Source organism: Panthera tigris, chromosome F2 (assembly GCF_018350195.1).
Source record: "Panthera tigris isolate Pti1 chromosome F2, P.tigris_Pti1_mat1.1, whole genome shotgun sequence".
Classification (NCBI taxonomy): domain Eukaryota; kingdom Metazoa; phylum Chordata; class Mammalia; order Carnivora; family Felidae; genus Panthera; species Panthera tigris.
In genome coordinates, this window is record NC_056676.1 from 62,277,138 (window position 1) to 62,285,731 (window position 8,594).

Here is an 8,594-nt window from a genome sequence, read left to right on the forward strand (position 1 = left end):
TTAATGTTGGAGTTCTTGTCCTTCTAAATGATTTTGTTAATTCATTTGGTGAAATCTGATCTGTCTTCCATAGTGAAGAGAAATAGGACCATTTCCAAGAGATACAGTAGAGACCAGAGCCCCATATTTGTTTTAATCTCTGGTGATATATTGTGTTGGAACTGAGAAAACGCAACTGAGAAATCTTTACTTCCTAGAGTTGGCTTTGTATTTACCAACCTAATTCTGATTTAATATGGGAGTAAGATGAAAGTGAGGAATGGGAAAATATTCTCATGGGAAGCTGAAAAAGAAAACAAAAGAAAATTCAGTTTGATATATGGCCATTAGCTACTGTTAATGAATCTATCCATTTAATGAGATACTGTTTAATTATGTATATTACTATAAGATAGAATTGGGAGGAGGGGTGTCTTTACCACCACCCTCATTTCAGAGCTTACTACTTCTCCTGACAATTCGTATTCATTAAGTCTTAGAGAAAGGTTGGTATTAAATGATAATGGCAATTATAGTCCTTAAACCCATAGCTTTCTTTTCCTAGGATTTATCTATTCAATCCAAGAAAAGAATAAGGAATGAGGTAAATATACTCACATAAATTCAAATTTATAAACTTTTTTTGAGTGTTTACTATCAGCACTGAATTAGGGACTGGATATGAAGAGATGAATAAGTCATCTTTTCTGTTCTTATGGATCTCAGAGTTTAATAGGAGGAAAAGACCATTTGTCACAGAAATCACTGCGCACTGTCTCAGGTCAGATTTCCTAAAAGCATAGTCTGACATGGGGTTTTTTGTGTGAGTGATTAGCTGATGAGGTGTTTCCAGGAGAAGCCTGGAAGGAAATGAAGGAAGCAGATCTGAAAGGGGAGAAAGCTAGGCAGGCATGTGGGTTCAGCAGTCTCTAGCCCTGATCTCCACGGGAACTGCAGGGCATGAAAAATATCACAGACTCCTCCCACCTTGAATCAAGAGGTTGGCCCATGTATCCTTCAATCATCCAGTCCTTTGATGAGGGCTCTCCTCTTGGGCATTTCTGGGCTCCTATTGGCCAAAGAGAACCGTCTGGAGAAAGATTGCTATGGGCCATCAGCAGCTGAGACTGCCAGCAGCTGAGAGATAGGTGCATTGGCTCAGTAATGGCGGCCTGGTTCAGGCAGTATCTGCCACTGGATACAAAAATGAGTAGAATGTGGCTTTATGCCCAGGTAAGTCAGAGTCCCACTGTGTAGACTGGCATTAAATAAACAACTACAGTGCAATGTGACAAGTGTAATCATAAGAATTTGTACAAGATGGCTGGCGCAAGACTGCAATTATCTGTATGTTCACTGGCATTTTACTTCGTTGTGCAAAATATTGGTGGAATTTTTTAAAGTAGCTCTATCTTTCTGGTGGTAAGAGTATGGGCATGGAAGTGTCTTCAGAGAAGATGATAACTGAGGTAAATTTATAAGCAATAGGCTCTGTGAATGAGATACTGGTGATTGGGGAATTACTAAAACTGCGATGTCTTAATCCATGACCCTGAATTACATCTCAGTGGGAACTCTTTTTCAACCCTATTTCCAGTCCATCCCATAATGGTATAATTAAGCATGTATATATAGATACTTATATATATGTGTTAATGTATTATAACTACATATTAGGTAAGTAATATATATTATGTTATATATTTCATAAATTATATTATTATAAGATATAAGTATTATCTGTTAAATAAATATATGAATAACAGTAAACATAATCTAAATAATAATATAAATATAAACATGTTACATTGTATTATGTAATAGGTACATATTATATTATATTATATTATATTATATTTATTATATTACATTCTATTACATTATTATATTAAGTTAGACTTTAAGAAAGGAATAAGATCAAATTTTAAGGAAGCAGGCCACTTATAATACAATGATAAGAGCCTTTCTACTATAGTAAACACATGGTGATAGTATTCTCTTTTGGAACTAGGAAGGAAGCTACCGATATGAATCAAGATTTGTTGAAAGATAGATACACTTTTAATAATGGAGTTGCCCTGTCAAGTAAAATGATTGAGATATGTTTTCATAAGACCCTTTTCCAAAGGTAGTCTACAATATCCAGTGATCTTTTCATTTTGTGAAACCATTGTTTTATTTGATAGAAGTAATGTTGGCTGTAGGCTTATAGAGCCTCCAGGGAAAACAGGCTCGACCTAGAACTGGGAATATCTCTAATTGGTTCCAGGTTTTCCTTTCTTGTGCTGTACTCCTCCAAAATTAGTGGTACTAAATAGAAGTGATGTTTCAGTGTATGCACTACCCACACAAATATCCATGTTTTAAGAACACAATAGAATTCAGTGAGATTTCTTTGTATGTGTGGCTCAGTATCATTTTCTATGACCTCTTTATTCATTTTAGATCCCAGACTATAATGCTTGGCTTCAAGGTTGACAAACTGGCAGACCATCTATTTGTGTTCGTTATTTTTTACTTGAGATTTTCATATTTCGTATCCTGTTTTAATGGTCATCCCAATATATTCCCAGAATTTTCTTGTACTTTGTAACCAGAAAATGAACGTTTCATTTAAAAACAAAAGGAGAAAAGAAACTCTGTGACCTCCATAATTACCTTCTACATTTACTTATTTCTCTTTTCACGTGGACATATTAAAAAATTGCTTGTATGTCTGATATTCTATTCAAGAAACAAAGTTACATTGTCTAAGTATTGTGTTCATTCCACCATGTTTGATGGCTTGAGTGGTAGAGGATCATAGAGAGAAGAAATGTCTTGTAAGGAGAAATGTGAGGGGAGAGAATAAGGGAAACACAAATACAGTTGCACTGACACTCTTACACAACACCACCACCACTACCGCTCATGGGTAAATGACTCTCAGACTGTTAAATGGCCTGATTTAAGTACTATGGAGCTTGGCATCAATATGACTTTTATTTTTGTAACAACTTCTAGAACAAAGCTACATTCGGATGTATTGGCAATTTATGTCTCTCTGAATTTTGTTACTTATTCTTTACTCTAACAAGGGAATACATGTGGTCATATTGAAATATAATAAGAACAGACACATAGAGAAGAAAATTGATCCTTTTATTTGCATACTTCCTGTAGGGGCAAGTGATTAGCGTGAATTTGGGGAGCTATGCCTTTCAAGGCTGTGTGACTCTATAGGCAAAGTGGAAATTTGAAGTAAGCATCTAGGTAGTTTATGGGAGATGGTAGAAAGAGTCCTTACAAGGAAATTCTTTCTTAGCTAAATTGGCAATTAAAGAAAAGCCTTATTAACCTACTTGGATATCTGGATATGTCCGTTGCAGTAACACTGCTTAGACCCAACTCTGTAACCTCTACGGCAATAATTCCTTTGTGGGGCCATTAAATTAAATCAGAACAGGCCTTGAATTGGATTGTCTCTCTTTTTTATCTTAATATTTTGGTTTTAAATATGAGAAAACAGGTATTTGAAGGTTTCTTCATCTTGCGTTGGTTATTCCTGGTTAGCTTAGTCCTGTAGGGATGCAGAGCAGCTTTTAAGGCTCTTTCTGGTCTGGTTTTCCCTTAGTGAGTGCCTCCATGTGGTTTGGGTAAGACAGCACTCCCCTCTCCACCTCTTACCCACCCCAGACCCTTGAGGAGGTCCCAACACCTACATCACCAACCAAAGCACTCAGCCTCAATGTCAGGATGGGCACAGGATTTAAAGGTGGGCCAAACCATAGGTATTCCTGTCCTTGCAACCAGACTACACAATTAATACTTTTTTTTGGAAGATAAAGGGGATTTCTCTTTTCTCTTGGTTTTAATTCCTAAGTACTTACAAACCAGACAGCCAAAGAAAAAAGACACTTTTGTATTCTCATTCTGTTTATTAAAACATTAATATGTCAGGAGCCATGCTCACTGCATTTGGTTCATCATCTCATATAATTTCTACAGTAATCCTTGGAGGTAGGTACTCGTATTATCCCCATCTACTCATGAGAAGCGGAAACTTAGATATACTGCTTTTTGAAGGTCACATGCTAATAAATAAATGATAGTTAGTCTTGAACCTGTTTAGTCTGACCTGACATGCTCTTAACCTCTACCCCATTTCCTGTAGGCATTCTATTAAGCAAAAGGAAAGCCTACGTTTAACATTTTTGCAAACATCAAAACAAAATTATGTATTTGGAATAGAGGAATGAGGAGAAGTTGGAGAAGTATGCCCTAGAGAACCACAGAGTCAGAGGGACTATAGTCTCAGCGACTGAGAACGGAGCATCTTGAATGGTGCTGGGACAGAGGTGGGTACTACTCAAGTAAGCTGAATCCTGCCTAAGTACTTGCCAGGCTAAATCTACAACTTGAAGCAGCCTGGAGGTATCACATCACCTTCAATGGGAGTGCCATATTGTAGACTATTCCAAAGCTTAGTAGAGCTACGTAATGAGTTTGGCTTGGTATCCTGTTGTTTCTTGTTTGTTTATTAATTAATTCATCTGTTTATTCAGTCATTGCCAGTATTAGATGTCTAAGATAAACCAAGGTACCTGACTCCAAGGAACTCTTAATCTAGAGCAGGAGATGGGTGAGTTAAAAACAAATTATAATGAAGGAATAAATGTTCAACAATTTTAGTAGGAAGAAAAAAGAAGGCAAAGAAATTATAATAGAGTAGATTTGGGGACTGTACCTGTACTGGAATGTACAATTGAGCCAAGAAAGATCCTTCTAATATTTACTCTTATTAATTTTATTTATTTAATTATGGATGAATTTAATTCTGGAAATGTTCCCAGATGCCTTTCCCTGGTGGGAAACACAACAGTTTTATAAATAGCAACCTTTCCCTCATAAGCTAGGAGGAAGCCATCTAAATTTTTCAGTGCCTCTGCTAGCGGCTACATTTAAAGGATTTTATGCTGGAGTATTTTGATATAATTGGGAAAACTATGAGGAATCAGATCCACTCAAGTTCTAGTTCAACTTAATTGCTTACTAAGTGTATGATATTGTATAAATTATTAAACAACTCTGAGCCCAGCTTTTTTACCCATAACATGGGTATGCATATGGAAAATTTAAATGAGTGTATAAATATAGAGTGCACCTCATGTTAGTGTTCACTTGCTCAACAAATGTTCATTTTCTTCCTTCTGTGTCTTCTCAGCTTCTGTTTTCTCATTTATTGTGTTGGGATAACAGTACTTCCTCGTAGGACTGATCATTCAATGAAAGGATATACATCAAAAAATGGTTGGCACATACTAGGTGCTCAATAAATGTCAAATCCCCTTGCCTTTTCTCTTACATTTTTGAAAATGTAAATGGTTTCTTATCTTCATTGGCAAAGATAACTTCTCTGATAAATTCTAAGAAGAAAAGAAATCTTACGTATATGAATAATTACATTCTGGATTCAGGGTCACTTAAAGCTCTCCACTTTGCCTGGAAGGACACAATAAAAACAAAGACAAAGTTGGAGACAGGTCACAAAGACATATAATATACAATGGTACTAGTTAAAACATTCAGTAAGATGATCTGTCTCTATAGATATACATATACATATACATATAGATGTATACTCAATGGCTTGATAATTTTTATTCTTTTTTCTCTTTTTTAGTGTTTATTTAATTTTGAGAGAGAGAGCAAGCCAGGGAGGGGCAGAGAGAGAGAGAGGGAGACACAGAATCTGAAGTGGGCTCCAGGCTCTGAGCTGTCAGCATAGAGACTGATGTGGGGCTCAAACTCAGGTCAGATCATGACCTGAGCTGAAGTCGACACTTAACTGACTGAACCACCCAAGAACTCCTGACAATTTTTATTCCAAACTTATAAAAATAAAAGGAGGGGTGCCTGAGTGGCTCAATCAGTTAAGCATCAGACTCTTGGTTTCAGCTCAGGTCATGATCTCACTGTCATGAGATTTAGCCCCATTTTGGGCTCTGAGCTGAGCATGGAACCTGCTTAGGATTCTCTCCCTCTTTCCCTCTGTCCCTCCCCCACTTGTGTTTGCACATGTGCTCACTCTCTCTTTCTAAAAAAAAAATTAAATAAAAATAAAAAGATAAAAACAATGTTTTGGAATCATAGATAGTACAAAGAAAAAGCAGTTGCCTTATTTGTGCTATGGAAAAAGTGATTTAGAAATAACATTTTTAGGGAAGCCTGTGTGGCTCAGTTGGTTGAGCATCAGGCTTCCATTTGAGTCGTGATCTCAGGATTCGTGAGTTTGAACCCTGTATTGGGCTCTGCACTGATGGTACAGAGCCTGCTTGAGATTCTCTCTCTCTCCCTCTCTCTCTGCCCCTCCCACGCTCTCTCTCTCTCTCACACACAGTAAATAAATAAACTTTAAAAAAAAGTCAACAACTCCTCAAAAAGCCTACAGATATCTGAGTGCAATTGTTAGAAAAACAGAAAAGAAATAACATTTTTATTCATTTGTCACATATATTTTTGTACTATTGGGCCCAATCCTTGTAGTTGATAGTCTGGTTACTTAGAAGCCCTCTCCTTGCTGAAAAGTAGTTTTTTACTCTAAATCCATTCTATTTTCATTTATGCTGAAAAGATGAATAATGCAGCATTCAATTGTTTTTTTTCCTGATTTAATACTAGCATAGGAATTCTTCTCTAGAATAATATCAATTAAAATTCTCTGTGGCAAATGTGGGCTGTGGACCTGGTCAAAAGGCATAAACTCCCAACCCACCTTGTGATTGTTTTAGTAGAGATTTCCAGGCGTTACTTCAAATGATTTCAGCCATGCATTGCAGGTAATGAGGGAGACACAATTTCATACCCAGCTTCTTAACTCCTTGGCTGCTGTTGAAGGTAGCTTTATTTTTCATTTGGTGGGCTGGAACATCCCCTCAGATTAGAGAGAAGGCAGCCCTTTGTACTCTGTAAGCACACCTCTGTCAGGAGTGAGTAATAATAGCATGGACTCTGATTTTTATAGTCATTTTTATTTCTACTTTAAGGAACAAGTTCTTCTTCATCACATTTGTAAGCAGAAGCGTAATGGCTCTTGCTAAAAGTGAAAGCATGAACAATATCAGCAAAGATGACTGAAATATATACATTTAAGTCTAATTCTATTTGATTTCTTTCTGAATACATTTCAAGTTTCTACTTTTGTATACAAAAGAGTATGTTCAATGCATATATGTCGATTTAAGTTTGTCAACATCCAGTATCCATATTGGTCCACCAATATTGAATGTACTCTCCCAGTTTTCTGCAATTCAGCTATTCATGAATAACTTTGATTTCCTTCTGGCTTCTTATTGTTACCCATAACATGTTAGAATGTTAGAGCTATATCACATTCTTGGAATATATTTGCTTAAGTAAAAGCTAATTTCATGAGGGAAATCTCCTGTTAAGATTGCAAGAATACCTCAAAGAAACAGAAAAAGAATGTTTTGTGAAAGAGCTAGGCTCCTTCCTTCCTATCAGAATCATCTAAAATTGACTGGTGTGACAGGTATATTGCAGTATGTCTTCCAATGGTCCCTGCCTCCTGGCAGTCACAGCCTCTTTCTATCCCTTCCCATTGAATGTGGGCTTGCCTAGTGACTTCTAACCATTAGAATAAGAAAAAAAATTGTAGGATGTCACTTCTTTAATTGGGTGACATAAAATTTTGACTTCCATCTTGCTAGCAGATTCTCTCTATTGCCTTCTCAATTTGCATACTGCCAAGTAGGAAGGCGCATGTGGCAAGGAATTCAGGAATGTTTCTAGCCAATAGCCTGCTGTAAACAGGCCCTCAGTCCAATAACTGCTGGAAAATTGAATTTTTCCAAGACTGTGAGTGTGGAAGTAGATCCTTTCCCAGTCAAGTCTTCAGATGAGACCACAGCCCTGATCAAACCTTGATTGAAGTCATGTTCACTGCAGCACTAGTCAGAATAGTCAAGATGTGGAAACAACCCAAATGTCCACTGACAGATGAATAAAGAATATGTGGTATAATGTACAATGGAATATTATTCAGCCTTAACTTAAAAAAGAAGAAAATCCTGAAATATGCTACAACACAGATGTACCTACAGGTTGTTATGCTAAGTGAAATGAGCAAGTCCTAGAAGGACAAATACTTTATCATTCTACTGATATGAGATATCTAAAATAGCCAAGCCCATGGAAAACAGAGAGTAGAATGGTGATTGCTAAGGCTTTAGAAAAGGGGGAAATGGGGAGTTGTTTAATGGGTATAAAGTTTCAGTTATGGAAGGTGAATAAATTCTAGAAATCTACTGTACAACATCATGCCTATAGTTAATAATACTGTACTGTACAGTCAAACACTTGTTAAAAGGGTAGATCTCATGTTAAATATTCTTTCTACAAGAAAGAAAGAAAGAAAGAAAGAAAGAAAGAAAGAAAGAAAGAAAGAAAGAAAGAAAGAAAGAAAGAAAAGAAAGAAGAAAGAAAGAAAGAAAGAAAGAAAGAAAGAAAGAAAGAAAGAAAGAAAGAAAGAAAGAAAGAAAGAAAGAATATTGTCAAGGGATTACTCTGGGGGTAAGTAGAACAATGGGAAATTGAATAGAACAAGCGCTTCAGTC